General features: G+C 42.3%; 1 protein-coding gene across 5 annotated transcripts in view; it reads right to left on the reverse strand.

Moving 5' to 3' along the window:
* The window catches only part of add3a (adducin 3 (gamma) a), a 104,498-nt gene that overhangs the window by 52,743 nt on the left and 29,724 nt on the right, over window positions 1-22,031 (reverse strand). The window lies entirely within an intron of this gene.

The following is a 22,031-nucleotide window of genomic DNA, read 5'->3' on the forward strand; positions in this document are numbered from 1 at the left end:
TTCCTCTGAAAAACAGATCACATGCCAAATTAAGGTAATCCATAACACAAGACCCACACAGACACACACACACACACGACTGCTAATCACCCTGTAATTATAGCTGGTAATGACAGAGTTACAGACACACTTTAACGGGCCCCTGTTGCTTCACCCACACAAACAATCACAATCCAAGGCCGGGCGTCTCAGCTGCTAACCGTTACCGTATGTCCTCACCGCCAGACACTGCCTTTATATTTGGGCACAGGCTAAACAGCAGAGCGCTCTGAATTGCTCCATGGCTACACAACACAAGCTGTGCACTGAATTAGTTTTGGTGTGAATTACTTGACATTTTCTCAAAGCTTTCGCTGGCATCAATGCCTGATTGAGTGGGACTGGCAAAACTGTTTGGACTGTCCGATTCTGCTGCCTTCAAAACAAAATTCACTTTAGAAAGTTTTTTGTTTTGTTTTGTTTTTTTCCTTTTTTAAATAAATGGCCCCTGCTTAGGATTCAAATCACAGCACTCACCGAGTCTCAGTACACAGGTTCAGCTCCATCAGCGCACTATGGCCACTTATGAACAGGGTTCACGTTTCATTTAAATGATTAACTCAAGGATGCAGCTGCCTTTTCGTACTACATGTTAAAATTTCTCATGTGGCCCTTTTTCCCCAACTCACTGAACACAGCTGACAAATCCAATATACCTTATAAGCAAGCGTTCCATTTTGTAACCTTACACTTGGGTTATGCTCACAGTCAACTACTACATGTGTGTGAATGTTGCATTTCTAGTTTTGTAAGGTTACAAAAATTGGTAATGGAAGACAAAAAAACTCAGGTTCAGAAATTTGGGTCTGACAAACAGTTCTAAAACCAAAGCTGTAAACAGGCTTAGTTATACTATTCATAAAGCTGTTTGGACATACAATTGTTCAGACAGTGTTGGAGGAACTTATCTAATTCAGGGTTAGGGGGTGACTGTCCAGTCTCTGATGAAGCACACGGTTAAGCTCATACGGGGATACATTGTTTGGCTCCTCCACATATCCGTAGTATGCTATGTTGCAGATTTCCCCAATAATTTGGGACGACACTCATAATATAAACGAGGCAACACGGCTTTTTCCTATGAGGCAACATCCCTAACCTTTGCACCACCTTGTCGCGTACACATTCCAATAATCTGCTATAACACAGACTTGGTTCTACAGAACTGGCAGATACAGTGTGTTTAATGGTCAGTGCGACTACATCACATATTCAAGTTCTCACATAAAAGCCTGCAGGATTAGGTCAAAAGCATGAAAATAGCTTCAGTATCATGGAAAAAAAAACTGATGCTTTCTATAAAATATCCTATTATTTAAAAATGGAAAACAGCAATAAAACCAAAACTTGGATGTAAAAAACATCTTGTATCCTCTTTCACCCCTTTAATATTTACAGCAGCCGAATAGATTTTTTTCCGCACTGCAGTAGCTTACATAGATTTCCTTGCAGAAGACAAGAATATACTCGTGTCCTGGATTTCAGTCGGATAATGAAGCTTTTTTTGAAGTGGCAGTCTTAGGGGAAACAGAGCGGAGCACTGAGCAGGAATGTTTCGCTATCACAGTAACAGTGGCAGCAGTCATTACATAAGACCATGATAAAGATAAATCAATTGAATGTGTTTTATAATAAAGTGGACCAATGTGCTCTAGCCATTAAATTAAGCAGTTCATTTCAATGCAAATCTTTTCTAAGTCAATCACTTCACACCAGACTGAACCTTTGTCTGGATGGGTACCAGTATCCGGTGCCATTATGGCACCAGTTCTGACATAAACGGTAGTAACCAGACCGAAATGCAGCGCACATTTTGGTGTTTTACTTCGGTGCTTTTTTTTTTTTCTGAGATGTCATACATTTTGGATTCCAGCCAATCATTTTACGTTTCCGAGGATAGTAGGCGGGCCCAGGTACGTACGTTCTTTTAGAACAGAGCTACAGATTAAAAATGCCCAAAGCGAAGCGGTCAAAGTCGGGTTTTCTTCACAGCAAAAGATGCAAACTCAGCAGCCTGCAACAAGTGCTTTAAGCCGATACTGTGCAAAGGAGGTAACACCTCGAATCTGATGAAACACCTGGCGACGAATAGCATGTTTTTAAAAGCCGAGAAATGCGCCGTATTTGATAGCTTGCTGCGAGACCTCACACCGAGCACATCTGTGCGTGGGTTGCCTGTTATCGGACCCGGAGTTAGCAACATCCCCCAAAAAACCCGAAGAGGAGAGTCCTGGCCCCTAGCCCTGCCAGTGTAGCAGAAATGATGAGGATGATGATGGCAGCAGCAGCAGCCGTTCTTCTCTGCGTGAGTAGCTTAATGTTGTTCGTGTGTAATTTACGTTGAGTAGGCTAACCACGTTATTACATTAATGCACGTAAGGTGAACTAGCAAACACTGTCGTAGTTACTGTACATGCAGCTGTCTTTTTGTTTGATGGCAGATACTCCCTTCACCCTGGCCAAAAAGGCTAAAATGACCAAAGAAAAAGTGGAAAACAGCTAAACATGAGAGGTTTTTGGACAAAGTTTGTTTTTTCCATTGATTAAGCACTGCTTCCAGCCAAAGAGTGATGCCATATATCCCCTATAGCTGCAGAAAAAGCTAACATTGTTATCTTTTTACAATAAAACAGCTGAACATGAGAGGTTTTTGGACCAATTTTGTGTTCTCCATTCTTTAAGCACCGGTTCGAGCACCGTTTAAGCACCGGCACCGTTTCAAAAGTACCGGTTTGGTACTGGTATCGGATAAAACCTAAACGATACCCATCCCTAGTCTGCACCAGGTGACTAAACACACTTTGCTTGAATAAACATATGGAAACAAGCAGGGATTTTATCCACCAAGCAAAAAGCAAGTTTGGGGGGGATTTCTGTGCTGCATGGACAGTTGATGCATACGAGGTGTATTCCCTGGCAATCTTTCACAGGCTTGTCAGAGAAGAACTCGAGCTATTTTTCCCCCCATATGAAAAGCTGAACATTTTAAATCTTACTCGTGATCGTGTGTGTCAAACTGTGGCTGATTTATTTTTGCGTGCTTTATTAGAAACAGGAACGGCGAAAGTCAAAAATTGATGAAAAACTAAGCATGCAACATAAAAGCAAATATCCATGACATAGAGAATGCACCCCGGCAGTGCTACTGAATGAGCTCTTTTTAACAGTGAATACAGGATTTTCATGGAAGGCCACAGTCACGTGGCAAATCGGTAAGTAGGCCTTTAATAAGCGCGTACGTTTATGCTTCAGGGGAAAATACATCTTCCAGAAATCTTTGTGAAATGAAGCAGAGCTTTTCCGCTCACAGAGAGGAGCATTCTTTTCCACACGGAAAAAGATTTCTTACCAGTGACTTAACTCCCAGCTATAATAAATGCACATCAACACTGGGGCTGGGTTCCATATTTTCACACCGTCAGAGACGAGCAGCTGTGGAACGTCAGGAGCTTGACCCCGTGTGATAAGGTGGGAGTAGAAACAGTTTAAAACACTAATATTCAGCATGTACAATTATATATCAGAAGAAGTAGAGTTCGGGAGTTCATTGCGAGTTCGTGAACTTTCTCCTTTTCTAAAGAGATGTGATACTGAAGTCTATTCAAATAAAGCTCATTATGTACTGATGCAGCATTGAATTATCAAGCAATTATGCACTGTTCCTGTTGTCAAAGGGAGTTGCGACATTGTCGCTGAGAGCCACATGACTCCTCTGTGGTCAAGCAACGGGGCAAAACACTGAGTGGGCGTCGACCACAGAGCTGCTGTGCGTGTGTGCACGCATTTCTGGGGGGACCATCCATTACACAATCCAAGGAAGCAGACAGATTCGATATGTCAGAGTCTGTGTCTGGATGAGGTCATTATGCACGGAGCAGAACTGCAGGCCCATCTCACCAGCACAAACACACATGCAGTCGAGCATGAGCACACAAACAGGCGCACACTCGCACGGGTTTCTATGGCAACTCCAAACAAACAGTCGGTGCATGTGGTGACCCCACCCCAACAGAAAGAAAAAGGGAGAAACCAAGACTGAGAAGCAAAAACAGAAGTAAAAGTAAGATAGAAAGTGAGATGAAACATCCAGTCACATATGCTTTACTTTCTAGATCCCAAGTGTCATTCATAGGAGCATCTGCACCGAATATATACATAAAAGCTCTTAAATTATATTTACCATATTCTCATAATGCTAAATCTACTCTCAGAACTTAAGAGCTCCACATCTAAAACCAGATTCTCTTGTTAAGTCATTTGGAAAGTTTCACAAAAAGGCTGAGGAATTGTGAAACAGCCTCGTCCCACCAGTATCCCACAAGCCTCTTATGCTATCCTACCACACAGGTCGAAGACAGAGCACACAGAGACCGCACATCAACCAGCCTCCCAAAAGGCATTTTCATTTAACTCCAGAAAAACGAAAGAGAACACACCAACAATAGACACGCAGCTTTGTGTTCAAGTCAAGGCCACTTATTGAGGCTTAGCAACTTCCAAGGTCAGTCAAGGTTGAAAACACCCACATCCGCAGATTAAAAGAATCCTTACATGTAGATGTTTTGCTGGTTGGAAAAAAAAAAAAAAAAAAGACAAAAGAAAAAGTTTGACCACTTTTGGCATTTTCCCATGTTTTGCAAAGTCCATCCTGCCATCACAGAACATTTGACTCTGATAAAAGGTTAGGAGGTTAAGGGTGACATTTCACCAAACCTGTACGTGCCTAGGGTATTCTATATAGAAGATAAACATAAAGATAAGGTCTCACTCTAGAGACTAAAGTATCACATGAAACCAGCTGCAGGAAAGCAAACAAGCAGCTCTTCTCAGTGTGAGCCGCTGTCACCGTTTTGTGAACCGTTTTATCATATCAAACGATTCAATAACATGTTGTCAGAGGAAAAAGAGAGAGCCTCTGGGGTGTCTATTTGTTCATGAGTCCCTCAGTGTTTCCGGGCCTGTCAGGCTCGAGCCTCAGGGGTTGTGACACAAAGTCATACAAAGCATCCATCATGAAAAGTAAAGCAGGAGCAAAGGGTGCTGATGACATCCAGACGGTCGGGCATCTTGCTGCACGGGCCCCTGGGATCCTTTCCTAGTGTTGTCAACAAAATCTACTGAGAGTAAATGCAATGGAGCCCAAAAACATGGAAGAAGATAAAACAAGTTTATCTTTGTAGAGGATTAAAAGGTCTTTTAGGGGTTTTAGTTTTTTCATTTGGAGTAGCTGTCACAAGAAAAAATGTGTGTGTGTGTGTGTGTGTGTGTGTGCTAAAAAGCAACTAAAGAAACGGGCACTTCTTTTAAAAAAAAAAAAAAATCATGATCTTTAATGGTATTCCAGCAGTGACTGTTTTGCTGGACTTGGGAATAACCTGCTAGCTATCCTGTACAATATTACAATATCAGTTCCACTTGGATTTGGTCAAAAAAGAAAAGTTGTGAAAGCAGATTACAAACAAAACAAGTTTAAAATAGAAAAAAGTATTTCTGGTTTGTACAGTTTTGCTAAAATCAACTTGAGTTCATGTGGGTTTGAAATTCTAAGAAGCCATTATCTTTACTCAATCTGTAATTTCCCACTTTTGTGGTGTGTAATTAAATCTATTCATCCTTTTATCTCCGTTCCCTTATCGCTGCCACTTTCCGGTTGCCCATATGAGTAGCCTGCAGTGATTCAGTGTGTTGCCCTCTTTCCCCGTCTTGGTATCACACATACAGTTTGTGTGTGCGTGCATGAGTGTGAAGGAAGGACAAACTTCCTGTCAGGATGTGGGGTCCTGCGGAGGGACAGCGACACACGGCCAGAAGTCATAACTTTCTGCTGAGACCAAGTGTGGCATGGTTTGTGTGTGCGGGCGTCTCGTTCTAGTGCACGCATTCATGTGCAATTGTGCGCATCTTAATTGCTCTGACCACTGAGCATACTTCGTTTCACTGCAGCTATGTCGCTGATCGTAGGAAATTCTCCAAAATGAAAGAGATTTCAGGCTCGTACTGTAGCACAGCCTTCATTCATACAAGCTTCACTGAGACAACTTCAAACATACATGAAAATGACCATTATCAGCGCCTCTCCTGCAACTCAATCATAGCAAAGGGCTTCACTGGTCTATAGGGAGTCCGCATAATTAGACCACCAAGGCGGAAGAAAAATAGTCCACAGCTTGGGCCTCAAAGATGCCCTCTCTTCCTCACAGTCACCATCATTCCAACAATGTTCACTTATCTCAAACTGTGTGTTCTATTTCTTGCTGTTGTTCATGTTCTTATCTGCACAAACAGCAAACAGTGTACAACTTGTGACGTTCCAAACTATTTATTTATTTATTTTAATGAAAAAGTAATTCCTAGAAAAAATAAATAAGAGCAAGGAGGAGGACGATTTCCATGACACACCAAGGACTTTAATATTGTGATTAATACGCACTATGAAATTAGACTTTGCTTAAAACCAAGCAGCAGATGGTTTCTGGCTATAGAGAAAACACTGCAACCTTTCCAGCCCCACTATCACATGATGTCCCAAGCAGCTTCATATGATGTTTTCATTTGCACAAACATACTTTTAGGTCATAAAAATGTGGCAGAAAGACATCACCACAGCAAACAAGGCAGTAACTTAACCCTCTCAGGCTCAAATTAAACTTTTTGTTGCTAATGCACAACCAAGTCCTGCAGTGGTACTTCTGAGTAAAAAAACCTCATAAAATATGTATGTGGGGTAATCAGGTTGTTAGTTTTTAATTGTTGCAAATCGGCAACGCCTGCCTCGAGAGGGTTAACGAACTGAATTTCAAAAAGTGGATATTAATCCAATTTTAGCTACATTCTTCATTTAACTTGGTGAAATTTCAAGGGACTTTTTTCTGCAGAAACACATGAGCTCACATGTAACGATCTCAGTCATTTTCAGCTTTATGGATGTGGATGAGCGTTACTCTGTGTTGCACAAGTAGGTCCAGCTGTTTCCTCACACGCCCTTCACGCTTCCAATTATATACCAGTTCACACACGAGCTACCATCCTTTCCCGTCAGAATGAGCATAAAGGATGCTGAAAGAAAAGCCTTATATTGTTTTAGGATCCAATTGTTCCGGACAACCAGTGTCCTACATGACTCACAGTCACCACGGAGACCGAGACCTAGTGATGCAATCAGGAAGGAAAACTTTGGAGCAAGCGTGAACAGAGCGAGGGCTGAAAGAGACACACACACACACACACACACACACACACCCCGACTTCAAACAAACCATTTCAAGTACATTTGGGAAACCTACAAGTTCTCTCACAGTTTCCACAAGTAATTTCTCTTTCACTTTTCACGTATAGTGGTGGGTGAATGTTTTTGATTTAGAAGATTTTTTTTGTGAAGGGGGTGTAATGGGAAATACTGTTCGGTCTGAAGGAACCCCAGCACTTAAGCTTCTACTGCAGTGGCCGCTTTGCCAAATGCAAACCTTGTGGTTCCACGAACTGTTAAAATGGCCCAGAACATTAAATGCGTTGTATTATAATGGTGGAAGCTCATAAGTTTCACACAATAAAGCCATCACACATGTAATAGATTTTAGCATAAAGCGTAAGCTTCAGACTACTCTGAACTCTACACAGATATATATAGAGCCCTGCGACAAACTGAAGACCCATCCAGCGTCTATTCTGCCTTTTGCTCTGTGGTAGTTGGGATAGGCTCCAGCCCCCCACAACCCTGATAAGTTGAAGAGAATAGACAGATAAACCAGATATACCCAATATGGTCATTCTAGATGAGGAGTGTCAAACATAAGGCCCGGGGGCTAAAATTGGCCCAGCAGAGACTCCAATCCGGCCCACTGGACTAACATGATGAATGTCACAGAGGGCATAGATTTTGGATTTTTAACTTTAGAGTCCTACCAACACTCTTCTTTCATATACAACAGCAGCGATTCTTTGTTATGCAAAAAAAAGAGACATGCTGTTGAAAAATTGCACTTTTTCCAACAGCAAAATATCTCAGCGATGACACGATTAGTTAAATGTGTTTACACTGACAGAAAGGTTACTTTAAAACTGTTGCACTCGGGATCAAAGTGGGCTATATGGAGCACCACCAAGTAAAATGAGCTGTCTCTCTGTCCCAGATGCACAGGTCTGTTTGAGTACAGAAGAACAACACACACACACTGTTCAAACTTTCTAAGGCAGCTCAAGCAATCAAAAAATGGCTTGTTTCAGATGCTAGATGAACTGAAGGGTTGCAGCAATGCCTGGTATAAGATAAAGATCTCCATTTATGGGTGATATTACAGATATTTGTCTGTGAAATAAGGGATATCCAACCATTCTCTTCCACTTATCCAATTGAGGGTCCATCCCAGCTGTCTTAGAGCGAGAGGACAGGTCAGATAGACAGGTCACTGTGGACTGTGGGAGGAAGCCAGAGTACCCAGAGAGAACCCATGCAAACACGGGGAGAACAAGCAAACTCCACACAGAAAAACCCGGCCTGATGGTGGAACTGAACTTAAGACCTTCTTACTAGTTCAATGCTGTAGTAGTTGGAAGCTTTGATGGAAATTTCAACAAGAAGGCAAAATACTTCTAGTATAGTAAGAGTGTGTGTGTGTGTGTTTTTAATTCTCCCTCTTTTTTTTTGGCTGCTTCACATCTTGAAATAAGGATTTTTAGATGCTGTCAACTCGCAGCATGCCTGCAACACTACCACACGTGTCAGTGTCAACTTGACAAAGATAGGGAGCATTCCATTGGACCTAATGACAGCCGTCTTAAAGCCGCTGTAGATGTGTGCATGGCAGAACAAGAGAAAAGCAGGCGGTGGAAGGATTACACAACTGATGGTGGATCATAAAGTATTTAGTATTTAGTATTTATTTATTTATTGTCATTGTCAAGAACAATGAAATTGCGTTTGGGGCTTCCATACAACCCAAAAAAAGAAGAAAATAATAAATACCCCTTAAAACCCAAGTGTACATATTTAACCCAGTGTGACTCCAATGCAATAGGACAATCCTTAGCAATAATGTTCGTAGAAATTCAGACAAAGACCTGAGAAACATGACAAAATACAACAATGCAACCCATTCAATATTATTGTACTGTGAGATATGATATCAGATATGATAGTTATCTATTTAAGAAAGAGGGGGGGGGGGGGAGGAGGGGGAAGAGAATAAAGATATGATGCACCAATGCAGACCAGTTCATTGCTATTAAGAAGTTGGATATGGTTATTGTCCGTGAGAGGGGGGCAGAGAGTTCAGGAGCCTCACAGCCTGTGGATACAGGCTGTTGGCCAGTCTGGATGTTCTGGCCTGTATAGACCTGTACCTTCTCCCTGAGGGCAGCAGATGGAAAAGGTGGCGCGCAGGGTGATGTTGGTCCCGCAGGATACTGTGCACCCTCCTCAGACAGCGAGTGGGGAAGATATTACTGATCTCTGGCAGACTTGTTCCAATAATTCTGCCAGCTTCTTTCACCACCCGCTGGAGTGCTTGCTGATCGGCCTTGGTGCAGCTGGGGAACCACACTAGAAATCCATACGTCAGAACGCTGCTGATGGCACAGTTGTAGAAGTTCAACATCAGAGATCTGGGAATGTGTGCGCTCCGCAGTCTCCTCAGGTAGTAAAACATGAGGGATTATCTTTTCAACCTTGAGACTTAAATGTCTGATTATTTCCCTACTAGGATAAAGACTACTGAGACATTAATTCACGAAAAACTGCTGCGGGCTAATGGTTACCAGGAACTACAGGGTGTCACTGTGCATCAGCATCAACTTCAGTCGGCTCAGCTCACTTGTCTTGGAAATTTGCGCCACAGTTTCTGGCTTTGATCCTACTGCTTGAACTAAGACTGTACAAATTTAAGAAACACAATGGCAACATTCAACAATTAGACTTAACAGTTTCCCTAAGAGATATTAGATGTTGCCCCGAAAGAACTCTGACCAATATTTTAAGAGTCACTTTGTTTGACAAAATAATTTTATGAAAGGCTGTAAGTACCAGCAACCATATGTGAACAGCATTACAGAATAGTAAAAGCTCAAAACACTGGGAAAGGCATAAATACCAGTTTCAAATAGCTACCCTTCATAGCTAAATGAAATCCCAATGGAATAGCCTTGACATGGCTTGACAAGGTTACTCACTGGTTAGTGGTTCAAGTCCCAGCTTGAAGTCTCAGGCTTCACAGAGACACTGACTTAAAAAAAAAAAAAAACAATATTAAAATATAACTAAGATCATTACTTCAACATGAATGAATTCATGAAATACCTGATGATTAAAGCATCGTCACGTATGGATAATTATTTATCCACAAATCATTACATTTATTTACATTTTCTGAATGATCCCCATGCTCAGTGCAACCTCGGTAAATTGTAAAGGAGTCAACTTTAATCTAATTCATGTCTTTACTATATCGGAGTGCAGCTGAACCAATGTCTAGATGTGATGTCAGCTTTACAGACATGCCACATAATAATTTAAACTGGCATTACAGACATGTAATTCCAGACCTGGATCTATGTCAAAGGCCAGTGCTTTCTGGAAAAGGAGATTTAAGTAAAAAGGGGGTACAGGTTCTCATGTTACGACTTAATTAGCCACCAATTTGTCGGTGAGGCAGGTAAATGCATGGATCACCCCCAGGGTCCACATTGCTGTGTCAGTTCCAGTTAAAAATGAACAAATGCAGGAAGGTAGACACTTTCTTTCCTGCGTTAGGTGGGGAAAAAAAGACAACTGGAGATGGAGAGTGACCTCACTGACTGCCTGCTGCTGCACTCTCAGTCTCCTGGCCTGTGATCAGGGGAGTATTGGCAGTGATAAAAATCACTGATACATTTTTCAGCTGCACAGGGTATTACCACAGCTATGCACTGAAAAATTCCACAACTCCCTTCTTTTTCTTTATCCCCTGAGACTAGCAGATACCCTTCTTCCCATGTGGTGTCCCTCAAACTCCTTAAACATCATCACCGTTTATTAACAACTGGATACAGGAATATCCCCAACAATCAACCACTATAACACCAGACAGTAATCTAAGTAGCACCTCCGGACCAGAAAAAGACAAGTATTGCTAATGCGGCAGTGACTTGACTCCATTTACAAGGTGTCTGATGGAACATACAGACGGGTCGTCTCTCTTTTAATCTCAACGCAATGCCAGTTACCCTTGAGCAACACTTTGCACCAAGATCCCTTTCAATCTTTCCTCTCTGCTTAACCAATCACAGAAAACACCCACCAGCACAGCAGGTCCCTCCCGGATCTGGTGTTTAAACACGAGCATGAAAGGATTTTTCCACATTTAAAATGAAGGCAGAGAAGATTTATGACTGGTAAGTGGGCGATATAAGTCTGACCAGGTATTGCACACAGAGAAACTCGCCGGTCACAGAAAAGGAGACACCATCAGAGGTCTCTTATTAACAACCCACAATGTTTTATGGCTTTAACAGAAGACAATGGTGTGGAATGACAAGTCTAGGATTTGAAGGGAGAAATGATCTGATGGTCTGGTCATCTGCTTTCGACAAGCTTTTATAACCATTTCTGTGTATATGTATAGATCAGGGGTGGGCAATCTCAGTCCACGAGGGCTGGTGTCCCTGTAGGTTTTAGATGTGTCCTCGAACCAACACAGCTGATTTAAATGGCTAAATTAGCTCCTCAACATGTCCTGAAGTTCTCCAGAGGCCTGATAACGAACTAATCATGTGATTCAGGTGTGTTGACCCAAGGTGAGATCTAAAACCTGCAGGGACACCGGCCCTCGTGGACTGAGATTGCCCACCCCTGGTATAGATACATACATATAGATAAAAAACAGAAGGTAAGCTAAAACATAAATAAGAATATTTTTATTTAAAAAAAAAAAAAAAAAAAAAAAAAAAAAGGAAGGAATTGCTGCGGGCCATTCGATCCCTGTACAACCGTTGCAGGAGCTTGGTTCGCATTGCCGGCAATAAGTCGGACTCGTTCCCGGTGGGTGATGGGCTCCGCCAGGGCTGCCCTTTGTCACCGATTCTGTTCATAATTTTTATGGACAGGATTTTTAGGCGCAGCCAAGTGGCGGAGGGCTTTCACTTCAGTGGCCTCAGAATCTCATCTCTGCTTTTCACGGATGATGTGTTTCTGTTGGCTTCATCGGGTGAAGGCCTCCAGGTCGCACTGGAACGGTTTGCAGCCGAGTGTAGCCGAGGGAATTAGGATCAGCACCTCCAAATCTGAGGCCATGGTTCTCAGCCGGAAAAGGGTGGAGTCCCCACTCCGGGTCGGGGACGAGATCCTGCCCCAAGTGGAGGAGTTCAAGTATCTTGGGGTCTTGTTCACGAGTGATGGGAGAAGGGAGCCGAAGATCGACAGACTGATTGGTGCTGCGGCTGCAGTAATGCAGACGCTGCACCGGTCCGTCGTGGTGAAGAGGGAGCTGAGTGTAAAAGCGAAGCTCTCAATTTACCGGTCAATCTACGTCCCTACCCTCACCTATGGCCACGAGCTGTGGGTAGTGACCGAAAGAACGAGATCGTGGATACAAGCGGCAGAAATGGATTTCCTCCGAAGGGTGGCTGGCCTCTCCCTTAGAGATAGGGTGAGAAGTTCGGCCATCCGGGAGGGGCTCAGAGTAGAGCCGCTGCTCCTCCACATCGAGAGGAGCCAGCTGAGGTGGTTCGGGCATCTGACAAGGATGCCCCCTGGGCGCCTCCTGGGTGAGGTGTTCCGGGCATGTCCCACCGGGAGGAGGCCCCGGGGCAGACCCAGGACATGCTGGAGAGATTATATCTCTCGGCTGGCCTGGGAACACCTTTGTGTTCCCCCAGATAAGCTGGAGCAGGTGGCTGGGGAGAGGGAGGTCTGGGCATCTTTGCTTAGGCTGCTGCCCCCGCGACCCGGCCTCGGATAAAGCGGATGAAGATGGATGGATGGATGGATGGATGGATGGATGGATGGATGAAAAAAAAAAGCCTTGTGGGCGCAGCTGGACCACATTTGATTGACACAAATAGTAAAAGTTACAGTAATTTGAGGTATGATGCTTCCCATTTGATCCCATGATACTTTGGGTTCATTAAAAGGGAGCAACGTCTGGTTATTCCTACACTGAGCTGAGTTTTGTGAGCATTAACAGTTTAGTTTGGGTTGTAAAAGAATTAGCAGAGTGGATAATGTGCTGATGTACATATTTACTCATCAAGTTGTCCTCCCACCCTGATAACACACACACTCAATGAAAGGATTTATCAAGGTCGTACACGTAATTCATATATAGTGGAGACAGAAAAACACATTTTTTCCCCTGTGTGTCTGTTTGGTAGATTCTAACTTTACTTTGATTTCTACATCCCTCTTTGTCTCAGCTTTTCTGCCTGCAGCCTGTGTGCGAATCCATCCGTCTCTAATCCTCATCCTGTTCGGCTCACTGAAACCTCGGCGTTCATTTGTTAAACTTTTTCTTTGGCGTCCAGTACAGGCTGTCGGACTGTGCCCCCTCTCTCTCTCTCTCTCTCTCTCTCTCTCTCTCTCTCTCTCTCTCTCTCTCTCTCTCTCTCTCTCTCTCTCTCTCTCTCTCTCTCTCTCTCTCTCTCTCTCTCTCTCTCTCTCTCTCTCTCTCTCTCTCTCTCTCTCTCTCTCTCTCTCTCTCTCTCTCTCTCTCTCTCTCTCTCTCTCTCTCTCTCTCTCTCTCTCTCTCTCTCTCTCTCTCTCTCTCTCTCTCTCTCTCTCTCTCTCTCTCTCTCTCTCTCTCTCTCACTGTCCCGCCTGCATTTCTCTCTTTAGATAACTTTTGCTCTCCATCCTTCCCCTCAGTCCCACCACCTGTGTGTCCTCCTCCTCCTCCTCTTCTTCTTTAACCCCTCTTTCATCTCCTTCATCTTCCACCAGGTCATTCTTCTCTCACACACTTTCTTGTTGAGAGATAGACAGTGCAGCATCTTGGCAGCCCTCCACCCTCCCGCCTGGACGGAAAAATAAACAAGGGTCCACATGTTCCCAAGGAATTTTAATGACTTCCATAACTCTGGCCATTTTACCTGCCAAACTCCATGGAGCGTGAGAGGGAAGCGGCGGACTCTGAACGAGCTAGTTTAGCGGCACTGATGACGAGCTTTGTGAGGCCGAGCCAAGTAGTATCCTTTGAAGCACTAAGAAGCTTTGAAAGAAACCAGTCTGGGATGTTGTAAAGGACAAATCCGTGAGCTAAAAGTATACAGTGTCGAACAAAAAAAGCTGCAAATGTGAGTTTGTGTGGCATTTTACGAATGCCCTACAAACATAAACAAAGTACTGCATCAAAACGGTGAAGGGGATATTAAATGCCCTGGTGTATTGCTCAGTGTTAGAACTTTTTAGTGCAGCACAAGCAGCAGTCCTACTTATATAAGCATCCCGAAATTATGTTACTGTGCTAAAATGGTTGGCTCAACATTTGGCTTACAGGAATATTGCAGAGAGCACCTCTATGTGTCTCCCAGTGATCAACAGCTTCTGGCAGCTACATTCCTCTGCCTCAAACATTGGTGCACAAAATAGACGACTCTTTTGAGAGTCTTTAAAAAGTCAAAGTGAAATAAAGGCACGCATTTATTGTTGGTGTCTTCTCAAAGTTTTATGGTGATAAGCACACTTGTAATCACAAAACATGACAGAAACTGTTGTATGAAGAATTAAAGGATAGCTGTAGAGGAAGAGATATAAATCCTGCTTGTTTTTAATTTTTCACACCAGCACAAAAAAACAAAAATAGGCCAAGCAATGTGTAAAAAGTTCAACCAAACAAATAAAATCAGAACTGAAAGGATTTGTTATCATAGCCATTTAGCCGTTTCTCAACAAATGCCATGTTTAAATTGATCCATTCATTCAGCTCTGTGATCCCTTTGTTACAGACAGTCAACTATGATTTGTATAGAACCGTTTCTGTGAAAGACCACCACAGGCTAAATGACCGATAATAAAATCCCTAATGGCTATATTTTAAAGGGGCCACGACCATAGACTGTCAGGCTGAGCTGCACAGACCTGACCTGAGAGAAGACAAGGGGCTATGGAGGTCTCTTTCAAGGGCTGGGGCTGAGCAATAAATCTGAGCAAATTGTCTTCCCAGACTAAATCTTGAGACTTACTTAAAACAGTGAGAAGCACAAAAATTGTGAGTACATACATGAAACAACTCCACAAAATAAAGAAACTCTAGACTATCAATTTCATTTCCCACAAGAACTCAAATCAGAAGGTTTTAATCTATTAAAAAGGATTTATTCTCCCTTGCACAACGGATTATTCATTATTCAGATTTTGTGTTACATGTGTGCATCTTTAGCTTGTCAGACCTGTTCTACACCTTTATTAACACAGCATTACGAAATCAGACAATGTGTTTTATTACAGATGTGTCGGCAGCAGGGAACACCCAGCCCACTGGCAGGACCGCTGTTTAGATTTCAGTTATATTTTTCTTTCCCTCTCAACCCGGGACCAGCTGCAGAGGAAATGACAATAGAAGGGGAGATTCATAACATCTCCTCCCACCTACCCACGCTCCCAACTCACTAATTTCTCCCTCTATGCGTGCCAAAATGGCCTTTTTTTTCCTGCCCATCTAACTTGTTCAACTTCCCACCCCACTTCTTAATCTGCACTTCTACTTGTTTCATCTCCAAGTTTGTAACCCTTGACCCATGTGATTGATACTTTCATAAATTCAGGAAAATCACACATGCACATTTGGTTTCTTCCCCCCTTTCCCTCTCAGGACTCCATCCTCTCTCACGCACAAGGAATCTGGGATGTGTTCTCCAACTTCTCTAACTTTAAGTCTTCAAATCTAGTAGTCTTTGGGGTGTGGACCCACAAAACTCCCCCAGGCTTGTAATGTTGGACCTTTATGCCTCAATGTTTTCACTTTTAAGAGGACTGCCGATTCCTTATTGTTTAGCATGTATAAAAGTGTTGCATTTGTTTCAAATAACTACACAAACACTTGAACCTTTTTCTGATATCCCCGAAACAAGTGGACTTCTTTTGGTTTGAAAAATATCTACTTCATAGTGCTTTTCTACTCAACTTTCTTACTACAAGACATGCCATTATATATGCCTAAGGATTTTTACCCTAACATTCACTTACTCACATGGATGTATTGAGGTTTAGCACCTTCCCAGAAAACCAAACCACTAACCTTGCAATTGGTTGACAGCAGACACTAGCTCCTGGGCCACAACCCACATGAACTGACAAAGCGTAGAAGCAGAGCCTCTAATAATTTGGGTGAAGTGAGTATGAATAAGCACAATGACAGTATAACACAGTAATCTCCCAATCTTAATTTACAACAAACTAAATGAATAAGAGGAAAGAAACTAACAGCTGAGGTAAGACTGACAGGATTCACTAAGGACGGGAAACAAGTGTAGTGTCAGTACACCAACATCATTGAACTATCACTTATTTTACTTTGGTGCACGCACTGTTAAAAAGTGCTGGAACCAGATGTTCGTTACCAAGGCAGAGACTGTGTACCAAGTTTGGTTATAGCCAAACATCAACCCACAGCTGGTTCCAGCACGGAGCTCTTTAGCTCCACTCTGACGCAATCCCCTTGATGGGAGGCGTGGGACATCAAACTTTAGTCTCTACCCTCTGTGCTCTACTCATATATCCACTTTTGGACAGGAGAAACCCCATCCTGACTTTATAAATGACTTCTAGACTGTAGTTAAGAAGCAGAGAAGTTGGAAAAAGGGTCAGAAAGAAAAGAGTGAAAAAGGATTTAATAAGGAACCTGGGAGTCCTGAGCCAATCTACCAGGACAGAGAACTCATCCATCCATTATTTTTCTTCTGCCTATCCAAATTAGCGCCGTGGCTAGGCTAAAGTCTAACTCAGTTGTCATGTGACAAGAGACGGGGTACACCTTGGACAGGCTGCCAATCTGTTGCAGATCTAACACAGACAACGCGCATGCACGCACACACACATCAACGTTGCTCTGACTTCCCATGTTGAAGAGGCATTTCATTTGAAAATTCCGACTGGAAACTCAAATTCTGACTCCCAGCTTAATTTTGTATGCACCATTAGAATGACCAATTAACTTAATGTGCAAGTCTTCAGTCCCCTACTCTAGTGAGGTGTGTGGCAGAGCAGTTCATCTGCTAATTGGAAGGTTGGCGGTTTGATCCCTGGCTGCTTCAGTCTGCATCCTTGGGCGAGATACTAACCCCAAGTAGAAAAAGTGCTTGTTTGAATGGGTGTGAATGAGGCAAGTTGTGTAAAGCGCCTTGAATGCTCAGAGTAAAAACAACCAGTATTCAACAATTAGTCCACCAGTTTTATGGTGGGGAGCTTTGGAGTCCTGTCCAAGTTATTGGTCCAGTGGGTCCTGTGCATCATATCCTTAGGATATGATGCAAATTTATTCATGAATTTGTGCTGGTTGTTTGCTACCATTTTATCTATAAATCATTCTTCTTGGGCTCCACTCCATCTTTTCTAATTCCTCAACCTGCCACACATCACATTACACTCAGCTGTAAATCCTAGGACAAACACCACATGTAGAAAGCCAATTACCTGTCAAAAAGCACTCTTTCCTTTCCTGTGAAATTCACACTTTGTTCTCAGAGCTTCAAAGACAAATTTGTAAAGAGATTTTATTCTGGGTGAGATTCTGTATTGGAAAATGAGTACTTATTACCTGGGATTTGTAAACAATTATGGTGATAGTCAGTAAGGCATAAAACATTACTATAAAAAGTTAATGAAGTTCCTTTCAACCAGTTGACTTTTTCCACAGGAAAAAAAAAAGAAGAAAAAAAGGCTTTGGTTTTAAACCAAGTGGTAGCCTCCTGTTTTATTAAAGATCAGCATTACTAACACCAATCATCAGGCATGTCAGGTCAAAAGGGTAGTAGCGTTCATAAAAAATAAAAAATAAAAAAAAAGTAGGGATATCTTAAGGTTAATGACACAAGCCAAAATTAGCCAACTGACGTCAAAAGTGGTAACGGAGCACAAAAAGGAAAAATGTTGTGATGCACAGCATCTCCAAAAGATGAAAAGGTCAGTGTCTTCCAGTATTTAATGTATTTTATGCTCTTCCATGTTCTTTCAATAGCCTCTAAACTTCTGTGTTGTCCAGTGCTTAAGTGGGTCCAGACGGCTGTGGATGGTGCTGCAATACTTGCACTTGGGATCAGGTTCACAAGACAAAGACAACATACAGTGTTAGGCCACACAAGCTGTGCAGGGAAACACAAGGAGCACTCTGCTTTGTACATCTGTGAGGTACTTTGGCACCAAGCACAGAGTGAATGTGGTTGAAATCAAAGCACAAACAGGTGGGAGGTTCAGTCAAATGAGGAAGAGCAAATTTACCTGTGGCAACGGGGATGCAGTCTGCTTTTACAAACATTTGAAAAAAGGGGGTCATTCTAAAGAGCTCACTGAATTTGAGTGTGGTACTGTAATAGGATGCCAGTCCTCAATAGGTCAGTTTGTGAAATAGATATTCTACAGGTTGACTCAGAACTGAAAGTATAACCCGGGCACATGAGAGCTACAGCTTTGCATTCTGTCCTCGCATTTCTTTGGCTAACATAAATACTACCCAGAACATATAAACACAATAATGTAGCTCATTAAACTTTTAAAAGTCGTAAGGATTCAACAAAGGCTCAACTATAAAGTACTGAACTACAGAAGTTCCAGTTCCCTGTAACACATGACTCCTTAACTATGAGATCTAATATTAACCTGCCAAGGGATGCAGCTGCTTGGTGAAGACAATTTCAGAAACCCTTCCCATGAACTTTGACCTCACTAGCACAATCTGTAAAAAAAAAAAAAAAAAAAAGTGTTGGGAGAACCTAAATCGTTATTGGTTTCACCCCACAAGACTCAGCTCACTGTGGCCAGGGTAAAATGGGAGCCTGGGTTAGTGGGGTCCAGCCACTGCTGGGCAAAGATCAACCAATTTATGGTACTTAACTGACGTCATTATCCAAGGGATTACTCAGAGGCTGGAGTGCTGCAGTTTTCTGCTGTGGACGTCTTTCATGCATGACTCCAACAATAACAGCAGCAGCAAACCAGCAAACCACACGGCATCAATCTTTCTCTTTGGGAGCGTTTATTGCAATCTGATTGAGTAACAAGCTTGCAACATGAATGAAGATGTGAGAGAAATGACTAAAATGTCAGTCCCATGAAAACAAAATCCAACAGATCAAAATTCAAGCCTGGGGGGGGAAATTGAGGATTTGGAAGCCTTGTTTATGTAAATGTAATGCTTGAAAGACCTCAGTGCTGCCTAAATGCTCTCCACTGTAAACAAAAAAATAATAATTTCACATTTACTTTTCTGGTTCAAAGATGATTTTGCTTTAAAACTACATGAGCACCTGCATTCAAGCTGAAATGTGTGCAGCCATTTTTTCAGCTGTGTTTGCCCGTCTATGGGACCCAGCCCAAAGCACTTAATTTAGAGCTGGAACGCAGTATTCAATCAGACCCTAATCATGATCTCCAAAAAGACCAAAAAGCTTCAGCGCTTTCATTACTCACAATCTGATTTTCTTTATGGAGCAAGCCAACAGGTGACACTCCACAGACCTTCAGTGTGTACTTTCATATAAACAGTTAAGGCAAAGATTTAAAAATAAATAAATAAATAAATAAAAATGAACAAAACACAGACCGGGCACACATGCACAAAATCACCCCCAACAAAAAACAACACAAACACATGGACTGTGGTTGAGGATGAATTTCTTGAAGGCAAAATTAAGTTCAGCTGACATAGACAGCTGGAAACCATGTTGTATGACATAATTGTGGGAATAATACCCAAGCTATTTACCTAACACGCACATGCACACGCACACACTACAGAGAGCATAAGGAATAGAGCCAGTGAGGTCGCTGAGGTTGATTGAGAGACCAGAAAAATACTCGCTAACAGTACGTGTTCACCCCCTCAGCCTCAGCATTGGGAGATAAATTTTCTTGGATAGTTTTCTGGGACGTTGTTGAACTACATGGTCAAAGCACAATAAGTCAGATGTAAGTTATATCTCAAAACCTTGACCTGAGAGCAGGCATGTGGTGTCAAGTTCATGTGAATACAAAAAAATATATATATATATTTGTTTAAAAAAAAAAATGCCTCGGGAGAGGAAATCAAGGCCAGAAGGACCGCAAATCATTTGGCCTGAAGCACCAACATTTTCTTCAAGGGCCCAGCACACAAAGTCATTTCTGAAACAATAAGAAACCTCAGAGGAGACCAAACAAAGCCTGCAGCAAGGGTCCTTTTTTATTGCTTTTTCTGCAGACGAACTCTGCACAAATATCTGATTGGACATTTCAGGATTCATTGGAGCACCAAGGCCATCGCCATGGCAGCAAGTACAATGTGTACACACCTAATAATCTCCTCTGCAGCAGAACTGAATCTCAAAGCAGAACATTTTTCTGCTCCTGTTAAACCTCCACAAAGCAACAGTAACAGCATATAAAGCTGCAGCTAGCAGTGCTTTGTATGTGCACATTCAGCCTCCTCGTCAAGAACTCACCAGATTTTAAGTCAAAGTTTGAAAATATTTTGATGTTGGTTTAAGGCTCAATGAGAGGATGAATACCAATTTCAATAATTTAAATTTTTTTTTATCCAAGACAGAAACAAGATTTGACATGCTTGGCCATTATCAAGCATTAGGGCATTTGAAACCCCAAATGTATGATTTTCAAAAACAAACAGTCTGTTGAGGTTGTGTGCAGTGCGCACTACTGCACCTAGTGTGGATTACAGTATTTTTTGTTCAGCCTGGACGATAAAGGTGAGGCAGCCAACAAAGACAAACCTGTGAGGACTATTTGCTCACCACACTGAAGACAACAGGAAGAGATTAGTGAAAAAACGTACAGTCTGTGAGCTCAGTGGCTGTATGCAGTAACACTACAGAGGCAGGTGTGTTCCTGATGTGAATCAGAGACTTTATTACTTCAGCACTGAAAGACAAATGTGACAGCAAGTCAGAAAAAACGCAGGTCAGTTCTAAGCTTTGTAACCTATGCACATCTACGTTTAAATTTGCATACACTTTGTTGCACTGATGGGTAGCTTGAGATCTTAGCATAGCTCAAAAAGAACTGCAGCACAAACATGACTCAACTTGGCCCCAAATTTCCTTCACAAACAGCGTGAGAGCTCTTGGATAAGCTGCAGAGCATTTGAGCAAAAAAAAAAAAAAAAAATCTGTTGTGTTGAAATCAGAGACTGTTGATCTGAAATGGTGTACAGATTTCTGTGATTCAGTTCTTGAGAAGAAAGAGAAAACAAGTAGAAATGATCCATAACCTCGAGGCATAAAAGGCAATGCCTTGATCATGGAAAATGCCTAAAGCTATATAAATCTAATGAAGTGAAGCAAATGTAAGCAGAAATTTCAGGGAAGACAAAAAAAAAAAAGACAAAAAAAGAAAGTGAGCAAAGCGCAACAAAACCACCGGTTCTCCCAGTCAGTCAGTCATTTATCCAACCATGAAAGGGGGCCTTTCATAGGAATACCCGGAAAAACAGTCCGAAATAGAAACAAGCTGCTCCTAATGGCTCCTTATCGCCGTTCAGTCGACAGTAAACAGATATCTATGAAAAGAGATTCACGAGAGCACTTGACTGTATCACTCCTTCCCCTCAAGGGAAAAAGGAACCACAAGAAAATAAAGCAACTTTTTTAATCCTTAACCTTAAACTAAAATTTCATATTATGTAAGAGACCAAGGTAATAACTCACGCCTTATCAATACAGCCCAGATGCAAAAATCCCAGCCCCCTCTACAAACTACAAGCACATGAACCTACCCCCTACCACCTTCCCATAAGCATGCTGACACTTGAGAGGGCGGCACCTCTCTTAAGCACACAGAAAGCCATCTCGGGTGCATTCAAAGCTCCCAGCTCTATTCT

Source organism: Copadichromis virginalis, linkage group LG6 (genome assembly GCF_057382275.1).
Source record: "Copadichromis virginalis isolate Kocher_CV1m ecotype Utaka linkage group LG6, C_Virginalis_male_GT1.1, whole genome shotgun sequence".
Taxonomy (NCBI): Eukaryota; Metazoa; Chordata; class Actinopteri; order Cichliformes; family Cichlidae; genus Copadichromis; species Copadichromis virginalis.